The 12,684-nt window shown below is 41.9% G+C and overlaps 1 pseudogene; it reads right to left on the reverse strand.

Annotated features, from left to right (window-relative positions):
- Positions 1–10,447: 10,447 nt before the first annotated feature.
- LOC140597319 (AP-2 complex subunit mu pseudogene) lies at positions 10,448–12,272 on the reverse strand (annotated as a pseudogene).
- Positions 12,273–12,684: the final 412 nt, after the last annotated feature.

Raw genomic sequence — 12,684 nt, forward strand, 5'->3', positions numbered from 1 at the left:
AATATACTGTACACAAGAATAAATGGAACAGGGATAACGATAGATAACCATACAAATAATAGAAGCAAACACAGGTAGATTATTCTGTTAACCTCAGTATTGGGAAAGCCTTTTAAAAATATTCAGAATCTAGAGGAAATAAATAAGTTGATACATTTGGCTACACAAAAATAAAATTATTTGCATGCAAAGAATACCTCTAACAAATTAAAGGACAACTGAGGCTTTTGCATGTAAGGAGCTTGGAAATTGTCACCCTGTCCTAACAAGTAAAAGCTGAACAAGCTGAAAAATCAATTCTTGAATTCTTAAGAGAAGTGAGGACACAGATCAAATCCCCAAACTGAAGAGACAGGTGAATACAAGGAGTCCTAGCTCACTGGAACAGACTCGTGAGACTAAGTTTTCTTAACAAGCCTTGCCCTCAAGACAAACTAGTTAACCAGAGACTATCTTGTTGGGATGTTATCAGAGACTGACTAATGTGGGGGAAGGAAAATACTCCAGCCTACTCCAGTCAGCCTCTTCCACCTAAAAGGGGGAAAAAAAAAAACCTCTAAAAAATACTTGTGAAGTTCACAGTCCAGAGGTTATAGGCTCACTAAAAGATTGAGACTTAATCATAGGAGTATAGAATGCCTCCCTTTCACCCACACTTTTCTACCACAATACTAAAGGACTATTTATAGTAGTTCCTTTTATTCGGTACACATATCCAGCTATTAGGAAATAACTACATGGGCTCCTGGGTGGCTCAATCAGTTAAGCATCTGCTTTCAACTTAGGTCATAATCTCAGGGTCCTGGGATCAAGCTCCATGTCTGGCTCCCTGTTCATCAGGGAGTCTGCTTCTCTCTCTCTCTCTCTCTCTCTCTCTCTCTCCCTAACCCCCACCTCATGCTCTCTCTCTCTTTCTCAAACTAATAAATAAAATCTTTTTAAAAAATATAAGACAATCAAAAGGCAAAAAATACAGTTTCAAGAGAAAGAGCAAGCATTAGAACCAGTCATGGAATTAAAGCAACTATGGGAATCTAAAACAAATATGGGAATTTAAAACAACCATTATTAAAATGCTAAAGGCACTAATGAATAAAGGAGACAGCATGCAAGAACAGATGGCACAATAAGAGGTGGAAATCTTGAGAAAGAACCAAAAAGAATTGCTAGAGGTTAAAAAAGAAAACAAAACAAAAAATACTGAAAGAGAAATGAAGAATGCCTTTGGTGGACTTATAAACAGATTGGACATGGCTGAAGAAAGAATCTCTGAGCTTAAGGATATCTTTTTTCTTTTAATTGAAGTTTGATTTGCCAAGATATAGTATAATACCCAGTGCTCATCCCATCAAGTGCCCTCCTCAATGCCTGTCACCCAGTTATCCCATTCCCCCGTCTGCCTCCCCTTCCACAACCCTTTGTTCATTTCCCAGAGTTAGGAGTCTCTTATGGTTTGTCTCCCTCTCTATTTTTTCCCACTCATTTCCCCTCCTTTCTGAGTTTAAGGATATCTTTATAGGAACCTTCAAAACTTCAAACCAAAGAAAATAAAGACTGTAAAGAGATAAAACAGAATATCCAAGGGCTGTGGGACAAGTACAAAGGTATAATGTTCAAGTAATGAGAATACCAGAAGGAGAAGAAGGGAGAAAGAAACAAATGAAATATTTGAAATAATAATGAATTTCTCCATATTAATGTCAGACATCCAGCCACAAATCCAGGAATCTCAGAGAACACCAAACAATAAATGTAAAAATAATAATAGTAATAAAAGCTACATTTAGGAATATTATACTCAAACTACAAGAGTAGTTTGAAAATCAAGGGTAAGGAAAAAAAATCTTGAAAGAAGCTACAGGGAGAAAAATACCTTACCTACAAAGGAACCAAGATGAGAATTATATCAGATATTTACTTAGGAAACATGCAAGCAAGAAGAGAGTGTAGTGAAATATGAAAATATTGAGAGGAAACCCCCCTACTAACCTAGAATTCTATACTCTGTGAAATTATCCTTTGAAAGTGAAAGAAAAATAAAGACCTTGTCAGACAAAAAAAAAAAAAAAAAAAAAGAAAGAAAGAAAGAAAAAGGAGGGAATTTGTTGCCAGTAAGCCTGCCTTGCAAGAAATCTTAAAAGATCTTTAGGAGAGGTGAAATGATATAGGTCAAAACTTGATTTAAAGAAAGGAAGAGCATCAAAGAATGAATAAGGGAATAAAAGTTTTTCTTATTCTTCAGCTAACAAACAAGAGTTTTTTGTTTTTGTTTTTGTTTTTTAAGAGAGGGTGAAACAAAATCTTTTATTTTTCTTATTTCTAACTAATCCAAAAGATTATTGTTTTTCAAAGTAACAACAGCAATAGTATGTCGGGTTGTTACAGCACATGGATGAATAACATGAATGACAGCAGTGTCGGGGGCTCGGGAGACGACCCGCACTTGTAAGCACCCGCACTTCCTATGAAGCAGTGAGTTACTTGAAAGGGGCTCAGGCTAGCTGTAAATATATATTGCAACTGCTAAAATATTTTTCAAGGAAGTATAAATTATATGCTAAATAGAAATTGAAATTAAATAAGATGTTCAGTTAAACTAGAGAAGGCAGAAACAGGGAAAGACCTTTTCTGTTCTTTTCTTTTTTCTTTTCTTTTCTTTTCTTTTCTTTTCTTTTCTTTTCTTTTCTTTCTTTTCTTCTCCTCTTTCTTAAAGTAGGCTCCACAACCAATGTGGGGCTTGAACTCATCACCCTGAGATCCAGAGTCCCGTGCTCTCCAGACTGAGTCAGTCAGGCACCCTGGGAAAGATTTTTTTTTTTAAAGGAACAAATGCAATGAATGAAAAACAGTTGCAAACATGCTATATATTAACCTATACTCTTCTCAAGCTCTCATGGAACAGTCATCAAAATAAACCACATTCTGAGCCATAGAACACATCTCAGCAACTTTAAAAGGATAGAAATAATACAAAACATGGTCTCAAATCACAGTGAAATTAAGCTAGACATCAATAACAGAAAGTTAGATAATCCCAAAATATTTGCAGATTAAACAATACACATGTAAAGGACAAATGGTTAAAAGAACATCTCAAGAAAAACTCTTAAATGTTTTAAACTAAATAGAGGTTAAAATCCAAGTTATCAAAATGTGTAGATATCAACAAACAGCTTCCAAAGTTTGTAAAAAAGGCAAAAGAGGGACGCCAGGGTGGCTCAGGCTCAGCCGTGCAGCGCCTGCCTTCGGCCCCCAGCGTGACCCCGGTGTCCTGGGATGGACTCCTCATCAGGTCCCTGCAGGGAGCCTGCTTCTCCCTCCACCTGTGTCTCTGCCTCTCTCTCTCTGTGTGTCATCGATCAATCAATCAATCAATCTTTTTTAAAAAAAGGAAAGGCAAAAAGACTCAATAGCTAACAGAATACTGAAGAACAACAAAATCTAAGCACTGATTCTGCCCAACTTTAAAACTCTGTATAAAGCTACAGTAATCCAGGCAGTGTGGTGTTGATGAAACAGGAGACAAATAGATTAATGGAGCCAAATACAGAGCCCTGAAATAAACTCCCACAGAGAGAGTCAATTGATCTTTGATACAAGAGAACAGTTTTTTTAAATTTAATTATTTATTTTTAATTTAATTTAATTTTATTTTTTATTTTATTTTTTCAGGTGAGATTATTTATTTATTTATTTATTTATTATAATAAATTTATTTTTATTGGTGTTCAATTTGCCAACATACAGAATAACAACCAGTGCTCATCCCGTCAAGTGTCCCCCTCAGTGCCCGTCACCCATTCACCCCCATCCCCCGCTCTCCCCCTCCCACCACCCCTAGTTTATTTCCCAGAGTTAGGAGTCTTTACATTCTGTCTCCCTTCCTGATATTTCCCACACATTTCTTCTCCCTTCCCTCATATTCCCTTTCACTATTATTTATATTCCCCAAATGAATGAGAACATACACTGTTTGTCCTTCTCCGATTGACTTACTTCACTCAGCATAATACCCTCCAGTTCCATCCACCTTGAAGCAAATGCTGGGTATTTGTCATTTCTAATGGCTGAGTAATATTCCATTGTATACATAAACCACATCTTCTTTATCCATTCATCTTTTGATGGACACCGAGGCTCCTTCCACAGTTTGGCAATTGTGGACATTGCTGCTAGAAACATCGGGTGCAGGTGTCCCGGCGTTTCATTGCATCTGAATCCTTGGGGTAAATCCCCAGCAGTGCAATTGCTGGGTCGTAGGGCAGGTCTATTTTTAACTCTTTGAGGAACCTCCACACAGTTTTCCAGAGTGGCTGCACCAGTTCACATTCCCACAAACAGTGCAGGAGGGTTCCCCTTTCTCCGCATCCTCTCCAACATTTGTGGTTCCTGCCTTGTTAATTTTCCCCATTCTCACTGGTGTGAGGTGGTATCTCATTGTGGTTTGGATTTGTATTTCCCTGATGGCAAGTGATGCAGAGCATTTTCTCATGTGCATGTTGGCCATGTCTATGTCTTCCTCTGTGAGATTTCTGTTCATGTCTTTTGTCCATTTCATGATTGGATTGTTTGTTTCTTTGGTGTTGAGTTTCATAAGTTCTTTATAGATCTTGGAAACTAGCCCTTTATCTGATAGGTCATTTGCAAATATCTTCTCCCATTCTGTAGGATGTCTTTTAGTTTTGTTGACTGTATCATTTGTACCATTTGAATGGTAAATGGTTCTCCAACCTTTTATTTTCAGGCTGTAGGTGTCCTGTCTAAAATGAATCTCTTGTAGACAGCAAATAGATGGGTCCTGCTTTTTTATCCAGTCTGACACCCTGTGCCTTTTGAGGGGGTCATTAAGCCCGTTCACGTTCAGAGTTACTATTGACAGATATGAGTTTAGTGTCATCATGATATCTATTTAGTCCTTGTTTTTGTGGATTGTTCCATTGGATTTCTTCTTAAAGGGGAATTTTAAGAGTCCCCCTTAAAATTTCTGGCAGAGCTGGTTTGGAGGTCACATATTCTTTCAGTTCCTGCCTGTCTTGGAAGCTCTTTATCTCTCCTTCCATTCTGAATGAGAGCCTTGCTGGATAAAGTATTCTTGGTTGCATGTTCTTCTCATTTAGGACCCTGAATATATCCTGCCAGCCCTTTCTGGCCTGCCAGGTCTCTGTGGAGAGGTCTGCTGTTACCCTAATACTCCTCCTCATAAAAGTCAGGGATTTCTTGTCTCTTGCTGCTTTAAGGATCTTCTCTTTATCTTTGGAATTTGCAAGCTTAGCTATTAAATGTCAAGGCGTTGAATGGTTTTTCTTGATTTTAGGGTGAGAGATCTCTCTATTTCCTGGATCTGAATGCCTGTTTCCCTTCCCAGATTAGGAAAGTTTTCAGCTACGATTTGTTCAAATACATATTCTGGCCCTCTGTCCCTTTCGGTGCCCTTGGGAACCCCAATTAAACGTAGGTTTTTCTTCTTCAGGCTGTCGTTTATTTCCCTTAATCTATCCTTATGGTCTTTTAATTGTTTGTCTCTTTTTTCCTCAGTTTCCTTTTTTGCCACCAACTTGTCTTCTATATCACTCACTCGTTCTTCCACCTCATTAACCCTCGTCATTAGGACTTCTAGTTTGGATTGCATTTCATTCCATTGATTTTTAATTTCTGCCTGATTAGATCTGAATTTGCAGTCATGAAGTCTCTTGAGTCCTTTATGCTTTTTCCTAGAGCCACCAGTAGCTTTATAATAGTGCTTCTGAATTGGCTTTCTGACATTGAATTGTAATCCAGATTTTGTAACTCTGTGGGAGAGAGGACTGTTTCTGATTCTTTCTTTTGAGGTGAGGTTTTCCTTCTAGTCATTTTGCTCAGTGCAGAGTGGCCAAAAACAAGTTGTATTGGGAAAAGGAGAAAAAGAGAGGAGAGAAAGAAGGAAAGAAAAGAGAAAAAGAAAAAAGGAAGAAAAAAGAAAAAAAGCGAAGAAAAAGAGAAAGAAAAAGAAAAAAGGGGAAAAAGGGGGTGGGGGAGGCAAACAGAAATCAAAAAGCAAAAAAACATAAAAGAAAAACCAAACAAACAAACACGGGGGAGTACCTTCTGATTCTGTATACTTTAAGTCCCTTGGCTTCCCCCGGAACTTGTCGGTCTAGCTCGTCTTCTGGGGGAGGGGCCTGCTGTGCTGATTTTCAGGTGTTAGCACTTGGCGGAGCTGCTCTGCCCCTGCCTGGTGCAGGGCTCAGTGGGGGTTGTTCACCCCGTGAGGCCCCAGGAGGAACAGCCCCAGTGGCAGGGCCAGCTCTGCAGCCATGGAGTCAGCCCCCGCAGTAACTCCGGGGCTCTCCGTCTGCAGGGCCTGGAGGCTCCGGGGCAGCCGCTGATCTGCTCAGCTGGGGCAGGAGCGTCCTCGCTGTCCTGGGCCCTCCCGGCCTCTGCCTGTCCCGGGGGAGGCCGGATCCTGGGCTGTGTCCCGGCGCCCTGTGCTCCGGGGCCTGCGCTGTTGGATTCGCGCTCCCGCCCCGCAGCCCCCTCCGCGGAGCCGCCGCCCGAGCCCCTCCGAGCTGCTCCGGGTCCCGCCGAGCGCTGCAGCCCTTAGGGAGCTCGGGGCATCTCCCGGGGCGCAGGTGCCCGTTAGTGTCCCCGGGAGCCCGAGGGCATCCCCGCCTTTCTGGGGATCCTGCTCCAATTCCCCGGGAGGCCTTTCCGCGGGGAAGGCTGGTGCAGCTTCTGCTCCTCCGGGACGGGGCTCTCCTGTCCTGGGGACACTCGCCCCGGCCTCAGCCCGGCTCCTCGCGGGGCCCCTCCCCTTTGGAGGCCTTTTGTTTCTTTATTTCTTTTTTACCCCCATCTTCCTACCTTGATAGAAGCGGGAACTCTTCTCACTGTAGCATTCCAGCTGTTCTATCTTTAAATCTTAGGCTAAATTCATAGATTTTCAGGATGATTTGAAGGTTATCTAGGTAATTTGGTGGGGACAGGTGATTTGGGGACCCTACTCTTTCGCCATCCTCCCCTCCTCCAAGCAATACTTATTTAATAAAATCAAAGAAACAGAAGAAACAAGCAACGTAATAACCATAAGACAAGAAAAAAAGTTTGTTTCAAAATTTTGTTTTCAAAAGTTTGTTTTCAATATTATTCTATCAGCACTTTTGGAAAAACAAGAGTTAAGAGGTTAAAAGAAAGTATAATGTAATATATAGTAAGAATAACTTAGCAATCTTTTTTTAAAGAATATTGAGATCAGAATTTATCATTGTTAATAGTGACTTATATACATTTTCTATTTATCAAACTAGAAGTATTTTAGGGTTATGTAGTATGTTTCTGAAAATATTTATAAATCTTATTTAATGCCTTCATATCATGTCTCATCAGTGCAGAGGTATATACAAGTTAGTTGACAGAGAGCTACTAGTCAGCTTGGAAATACAAAATCAGAAATTCAAAGTAAAGTTCATCAATCTTCAAAAAACAACTGTGGATATTTCCTCAGCTCTACATAGGGATTTGGGAAATGATTGTTTTATATAAAGGATAGGTATAAGAATTAGCTAATCTTAGAATCACAGAATGTTAAGAGTACAAAGGTTGGCCTAAGCGGTCTGAGTCCATTATGTTGTAATGAGGATAGAGTCCTTATCCAAAATAATGGCTTACCCAAAATCAGAGCTGATTAAAGCAAAGCCCAAATCAAGCCATAATTCCTGCGTTTTCAATAAGTTTCCTTTTCATCCTACTATTACACCACCATATGCCAGTTTCCAGGAGATGGGCTCCTCTGATGCAGGGAACAGTCCCCTCGTATAACTGTGCCTGAGCAAAGCCAATCTTGTTTGTCTCTCCTTGTTTCAGTTGCCCCTTCCAGGCCCTCACAAAACCTTTCCTGCTGTGACCCTGCTCATTCCTTCTCTTCTGAAGCTCATCATTCCTTTTATCTGATCCCCCTAAGGAGTCCAAAGTGGCAGCTCACTTGTCTGTTCCATTAACCAGGTAAATGTGTCCAGAAAGAGACTTAAAAAATAAAATTTCCCCCATATATCTGCTTCAGTGTGGCCTTCATAAAGTGGTGAACTACATGGTAAGCAACTGGCATGAGGGTTTGAGAAAACAAAAAAATGTTTATAGACTCCTTTTATTTTTCCAGTTCGTCTGAAAATAACTGAATTAACTTCAGTAGTCAAAATATATGCTCTTATAATTTAGACCACATTATATACTTTATTAAGTAGAAAAGTATTTTTAAGAAAGTAGCATCAATTTTTAAAAATATTTTATTTATTTATTCATGAGAGACAGAGAGAGAGAGAGAGAGAGAGAGAGAGAGAAAGAGAGGGAGAGAGAGAGGCAGAGACACAGGCAGAGGGAGAAGCAGGCTCCATGCAGGGAGCCTGATGTGGGACTCGATCCCAGGTCTTCAGGATCAGGCCCTGGCAGAAGGCGGCGCTAAACCGCTGAGCCACCTGGGCTGCCCAGCAGCATCGATTTTAACCAAAAATATTAATGGATGGGCATATTTGAGAAGATTCATTCATCCTTCTAATCTTTTTTCCAGAAATTAGATTATTAGCCATGTGATCTATTTATAGGGCTGATGAATACACATTATTATAAATACATATTACTTATCACTAGCAATTTACTGAGGATTTCAGTACCAGGAATTCTAAACCAGATATATAAGAAAGGCAGCCTTCTGGCAGCTGAGTGGCAGATATTTATTGCATGGGAGGGCTGACAGTATCTTCCTGAACACCCAAAAATACACACATTACACATATGCACAGATTCTGCCTTGATGATTATTTGACATTCTGTAAACATCAGTAGAAACAAAACTGGGTCCTCATTAAAAGGTTGTGAATCTCTATTCATGGACAGCACATAGAGGGATTCAGCTTTAACATTAACAAAATCATCTAACAAGGTACACCTGTTCCTTTATCTTCCTTATTTTCTCAGCAATGTTTTACTTGGCTAGGATAAAATATATACATACACACACAAACATACAAAGATAGAACAGTAAAGTCATCCAATAATAGAGAAACAAAGGAAGGACAGAATGTCAACAGACATTTTAAAATTTTAGTTGGGGGATCCCTGGGTGGTGCAGCGGTTTGGTGCCTGCCTTTGGCCCAGGGCGCGATCCTGGGGACCCGGGATCAAATCCCACGTCGGGCTCCCGGTGCATGGAGCCTGCTTCTCCCTCTGCCTATGTCTCTGCCTCTCTCCCTCTCTCTCTGTGTGACTATCATAAATAAATTTTAAAAAATTTAAAATTTTAGTTGGCACATGTACAAAAAGTCATCGTTCCAGCCAGGTGACCACATGCCTATAATGTGGCAGAGCCATTCTCTGGGCATGAATCCAGGGCTCCAGTCTACCACTCTATAATTTGGATTAATAATTTATTGTATTATTTGAAAAGGTTGCATAATATACCTAGTCAGCTGAACCATAAAGAATAACACATCCCAAGTTACACATATAGTGTTTGGTGTTAACCATGCAAAATAAGTCCCCACTTTCATCTGCCCATGGTAATACCCATTTGCTTAATGAGAATGTAAAAAGAAGCATCTTTTAACAGGTGATTTGGCAAGAGGTGGTGCAAAGAAGAAAGAGAGAGAAGAGAAGAGATGAGGATGATAAGAAATCAATATGTGTTAGATTCCTGCCATGTGCCAAGCACACTAGGAACATGCAATCTTCACAACAATTCTGTGAAGCAGGTAATAGTACTCCCATTGGAGATATGAGGAGATAAGATTTAGGAAAGATAAGTAAATTGCCCATATTAGTTCATCTATTTGGGTAGACTCCAAATTCTTTGTGGGAATGACCAGCTGAGTGGGCAAGGAAACACACACACACACACACACACACACACACACACACAAAGAGAGAAATAAAAACTACATAAGAGCTCCAAGACAACATACGAGCAGACATCTGACCTGTGGTACAAAATGATTACACAAGTGCTAAGGACATTTCAAATAATATTAATCAAATAGTACTAGTAACAACTAGTCAGAATGCTTCATGGAGACAAGGCTTGACATGATTCCAAAGCTTCCCAACTTTTTAAATAAGGAGTTGCTCTATATTTAAATGCTGACCTAATTCCTGAAGCTGAGAAACACCAGATGAGTGAAAATTAAAAGTACTTGAGTTGGAACAGGAGGAGATCCAGGCTGGCCAGAGTAAAAGTTCAAAAATAGCATCTGTATGAGGAGAGAGGAAGGAAGCAGACAAGACAGCTCCTTCTTCCAGCACAAAGCTATCTAGCTGGCTGATAGATCACATCTGCAACAAGAGGCATCTTTTACTTCTTTACTGTGTAAGTAATTACAATTCATACATGCAGACATATCAGCATTGCCAACTTTAGACATTCATTGGTACTAAGAAAGGGATTTTACTCGTGTCAAATCTTTCTTGGTTCTTTTTTTTTCCCCCGCTCTACAGAGTTTATTGGGTTTATAACTGGACAAAGTCACACATGTACAAAATGAAGCTTACACTATCCCAAAGCAGAATAGGGATTGAGGGCTGGGGATCCGTTACTGGCCTTTGGGGGAGCTCCGAGGTGAGGGGCAGCCAACCCTGCCGCTCCAGAGAGATGTGGCCACAGGGGAGGGGAGGAGAAGGAGCCCACCTGGCTTTGGTCACAGAACACAGAGCCTGGCACTGGGCCAGGGCTGACAGATGGATGGTGGAGTAGGAGCCCCAGAAACCACCCTGCCCAGGAAGCCCAGGGAGCCCAGGGACTGTTCCACCAGTCCCGCTCACAACGTGATTGGTCCAGACCTAGACTCAGGGGCTGGTGCAAAGGGAAGGCAGCAAAGCAGGAGGGAGGAGACACTGAAGTGTGGTGGCCCAGGGCACCCAGACCTGTGGAAAAGGGCGGGTAGGGAGGCAGGCTGGCTGCTACTAGGCAGCTAGCAGCGGGTCTCATAAATGCCGCTGCGGCCAATGTAGTGCACGCATTTGATGACATCATGGTCGCTGTAGTTCAGCTTCGGTTCAAACACCTTCAAGTAGCACACCTTGAGGCCAGAGGGTGCGAATGGCACCTCAAAGTTCATGGAAATGGGGGGTCGAGCCCATTTCTTCCTGTCATTGGCGGGCAGAAGTTCAATCTCTTCCTTCATGCCTGCCATGAGCTTTATCTTCCACACGATGGCGTTCTCGCTGGCCTTGCACTTGGTCTTCCCCTTCATGCAGATCACCTGTACCCCGCTTGTATTCAGTAGAGTTGGGATCCTCACCTCAATCTTCTGAGCCAGTAAAGAGGGTTTGAAATTGGATTTGATGACCACCTTGACCTCCAGCTTGGTGCGTCCCAGTTCTCGCACTAGTGGGATCACCCGGAAAGGAAGGATGATGTCCTTGGTGGTACGATACCTCATTAGCTCAAACTCTCCATCTGGTGGGATGAAGCTGATGCTGCGTTCAGAGTCAAACTTGCTGAGTCGCACACACTGGTGGAAGGTGCAGTCATCGATGGCAATTGATTGCTTTCCGCTCTTGCTTTTTCATCAGCTGTGCCTTTGCCTTGCTTCTCAATGACAATCTTGTCATTCATCCCAAACTTGCATTCAGGCATGCCACTCAGGTAGCTCTTCATCACCACCTGGCCTGACACATGGGCACTTAGCACCTGCCCCTGTGGGGACATGAGGAGGTTCACACTTTCCAGCACATCCAAGAAGAGCTCATTCCGGCGATACTTAATGCCCTCCCGCTGCCAGCCAATCTGCCCAGTCACCTGGCTGGTGATCTGGGATTGCCCTTCTTTTGTCTGATGCTGGCTCTTGATACCCTGCTGAGTGATGAAGGTTTTCAGTGCTCCTGTCTCTGAATTCTGTGGATAGCCAAAGTCCAGGATCTCATCCAGCAGCTCATATATGAGCCCAAAATTGTTCTTGATGTTCTCCTCGCTGATCTTGCCAAAGTAGGCAGCCATTACATCACACATCTTATAGAGGAATTCGAAGACCATGGCAGCATTGACATTCTGCTTGGTGACAGCTGCCAACCAGATGTTGGACCTGTTAACATGGAAGAAACTGGTGCGAGCGATGTTTGTTGGTGATGGGGCTGCACACCTGCTGCTGGGTGTGGATAACATTGACCTGAAAGGCATCCACTGCATTCCTCCCGATGTCATCTCGGTAGACCTGGGAGAGGAGCACCTCCCTCTTGTGATTATAGATGAATATGCCTCCAATCATGGCGGCAGCTCAGTCTCCAAGGCCCATCGTTCTGAGAACAGACCTGGTGTCGTGGCCGCGTGCTTGGCCCACCTGGCCACTCTCCAGATCCCAAGATCTTTCTTGGTTCTTTAATATCTATTCTTCTTTGTAAAAATAAATTAATTTCAAAATTATAGAATTACACACTTTTTAAAAAAACCTAGCTCCCATAAAGTTCATAAATGAGACTCATTAGACAGGCAGACCAAAGTCATTTTCTCCCTGACCTCCTGTTGAAAGCATTTCACTTTCACAATCATGAATTTTCACTTATTTCTCCTGGTAGAGAGATGGGCAGACGAATAGTGAAGTCTTTTGGCAACATGACATTTCATTTCTTTCCCTTCACTATAGAAGCACTGCTGAGAGTGATGGGGAAGGAGGATGCCTTGACTCACATCTCCAGTTTTTGTATGATTGATTGGAGGGGGCTAGA

Source organism: Vulpes vulpes, unplaced genomic scaffold (assembly GCF_048418805.1).
Source record: "Vulpes vulpes isolate BD-2025 unplaced genomic scaffold, VulVul3 u000000899, whole genome shotgun sequence".
Taxonomy (NCBI): Eukaryota; Metazoa; Chordata; class Mammalia; order Carnivora; family Canidae; genus Vulpes; species Vulpes vulpes.